Raw genomic sequence first — 3,057 nt, forward strand, 5'->3', positions numbered from 1 at the left:
CGCCCCCCGCCCTGATCTCTGTCCAGTCCGCAAGTCCACCTCGAGGAGATCCGGTTCCAGCCCCCGCTCAGGGCAGCTGGTCCTACCGAAAGCAAACCCTAGCTTAGCATTTAAGGCTCTGGCCTGCATGACTCCAGCCTTGCTCCCCGCAGCTGCTTCCCTGCTCTTCAGCTCAACAGGACTCTCGTCCGCTTCCTGGAAACAGCAGACACTGCTGCTGTTTCCCCAGAAGCTGCTTCCTGGGCTTCAGAACACCACCCAGTCGCGTCCTTTCTCCCTTTATAAACCATGCTGCTCCTTCCAGCTAGGACACTTCCGCTTGTATGTCAGAGAAGGGGACAGTTATGCCTATTAGGAAGGCTTCAATTCATGATAACTAATATTCTAAAAAATATAACTCACCTGTTTCACGTGTCAGTGGTAAAATGACGTTGACAAGCTGCTCAACCTTGGACAAGTGACTTAACCTCCCTCTACTCTAGCTTCCTTCCCTGTATAATGTTGATAGTCACAAAGTCGATATGAGAATGGAATGAATGAATGTTTGTGAGCACTTAGAATGGCGCCTGGCATACAGAGATTATGTGTGTGGAAAGAGAGAAGGGAGGGAAGAAGAGGAAAGGGAGGGAGGGGGATAAAGGAAAGGAAAGAAAAAAGGGAAATAGGAAAAGAGAGAGAGGGAGAAAGAAAAGGAGGAAGGAAGGAGAGGGAAAGGCAGGCTATCTTACGGTGGGTTCGAGGCGTTGCCTAATCACTCATGTGCAGACAGCTGCAGTTTTTTGAGACCATGTCACAGCCAGGACACTGGGAACACGCCAGACTGAGTTGTGTTGTTGGTGGTGTGAAGCAGTCAGGCACACTTTAAAACAGCCAGGATGCCAGCTGAAACCTAGAAAACTAGACGGTAGTCTGGGCAAGGGTTCCCTGAAGATCCTTGAGGAACGGCACAGTGAGTGCGGCGTTAGGGGGGCTGCTGTGCAGTTGGGCTTGGGGAGGAGAGGCTGGAAGATGGCAGGATAAGGTGAGCTAAATGGGCCTGAAACCAAAAGGCTTCAGACGAGTGGGTATGGCAAGCCAGGCCCGCTGTTGAGCCCCCTTCCTAGCCCCTGAGATCACTCTGGTGCCTGTCCACCAGGCGTGACCAGTGATCACCCAGTGAGGAGTGCGGTCTGGGCACAGCCTCTTGGCTCTCATCTCCTGCCCTGAGACATTCCAAGCAGCACTTGACACCTGCCTAATTCAAGCTACTCCTCCACCGCAAGGCAGTGAATTATTTCCACCATCTGTAGTCGCCCTGCCCTTTCCCATCAAAAGCAGGAGCTTTCTTACTCCATGCGGAACTCTGTCAACACCCAGCAAAACACCCGGCACAGAACAGGTGCTCCATAAATACATAAGTCATTAATATAAAGCTGTTGACCAAAAGGAAATGAAGCAATAACCAATAAATAAGCCCATACTCTATGCCAGGCCGTGGGGAAACGCCTGCAACTCACATCTTTAATTCCTTCTTTACGGAGTATGTGTTGTGTGGGGGATGCTAGGCCAGGAGCTTCTACTGAATACACACAAGTTAACGAAAGCCTAAATGATAAAACTCTTGGAGACAGAAAACCAAAATCTTTTAGGGAAAGGAGGTGGGGCAGATGTATGTGTGGTAAAGGGTGTGGGGATGAGATGGCTGAAGATGGAGTAAGATTTCATAGTTTTAAAATAGACTTAACCAACCCACTAATTATACATAGTGTCTGAAAACACCAAAGATGTTCTCTATCTGGGAAACAGCATTTGAAATAACTTGCAAGTATACTATATTTTTTAGTTTTCATTTTTTGGAAATGAATGTCTTGGGCATGTGCATCACAACAGTTATTTAAAAATAATTTTAAAAGAAACATATTGCCTATAATCCCACCAACGTAGTCTTCACATTTTCATGTTTTATTTCCCCCATGACATTTTATACACATGACTTTTCGATCCTTATAAACTTTACATAGTTTATAGGCAGGCGTGGTGACTCACGCCTGTAATCCCAGCACTTTGGGAGACCAAGGCAGGTGGATCACCTGAGATCAGGAGTTTGAGACCAGCCTGGCCAACATAGTGAAACCCTGTCTCTACTAAAAAATACAAAAATTCGCCAGGCATGGTGGTGTGCGCCTGTAGTTCCAGCTACTCAGGAGGCTGAGGCAGGAGAATTGCTTGAAACCAGGAAGTGGAGGTTGCAGTGAGCTGAGATCACACCACTGCACCCCACCCCCGCAACAGACTGAGACTCCATCAAAAAAAAAAAAAAAAAGAAAAAAACAAACTTTACATAGATGCAATTTTTCAGTCTTTCTCTACCTTAGTCTCTTGAATATTTTTCCTTGAGACGCAATAGGCTTCATCATTGTCATTGTCATTGGCTAAGGAAGTCGCAGTGTTTTAGATGGTAATAATAACGGTTCAATGATGATGTACACGCACAGAATGTTTTCTTTTCCTTGACGATTGTCTAAGGGTAGATTCCTCAGTCAAAGGGTATGAACACTTTCAGGACCAGCAGAGAGTTTCAGCACCTCCAGCAATGCAGGCTGGTTTGAGTCTCTGCTGCAGCACCGTGTTTACTGCCTCCCTCTGATACTAAAAAGCACACTGTGCTGCAGTTCTCACTCACACAAAGCAGGCCCCTCACTCCTTCACAAGAGAGCTGAGAGAGAACTTTCTGGATCGAGGACACTGATGTCTTGCAAGGGCGCTGAGAAGCTTGACAGTGGCCTTTCAGATAAGCAAGGTGTGAATGCTGCCTGTCCTGGGAGGCAGGATGGGGTGGCCTTTTCTGCAACATTCAGCTCTGCTGCATGGTCATCAAGGAAAAGAGGAAACTTTGTCGAAGGCCAAGCACTTTAGCCAAGTAAATGTGCTCTTTTTCATGTCTGAGCTCAATTATGTTTACGGTACACATTGTGTAGTGGGCGTCATGGGTTTGGCATGCGTCCAGAACATTTTTGTATCAAAGATATACGTCATGTGCAAATATACATGACATTCTGTTCTGTCAAAGGAGATCAA

Source organism: Cebus imitator, unplaced genomic scaffold (genome assembly GCF_001604975.1).
Source record: "Cebus imitator isolate Cc_AM_T3 unplaced genomic scaffold, Cebus_imitator-1.0 Scaffold410, whole genome shotgun sequence".
NCBI lineage: Eukaryota > Metazoa > Chordata > Mammalia > Primates > Cebidae > Cebus > Cebus imitator.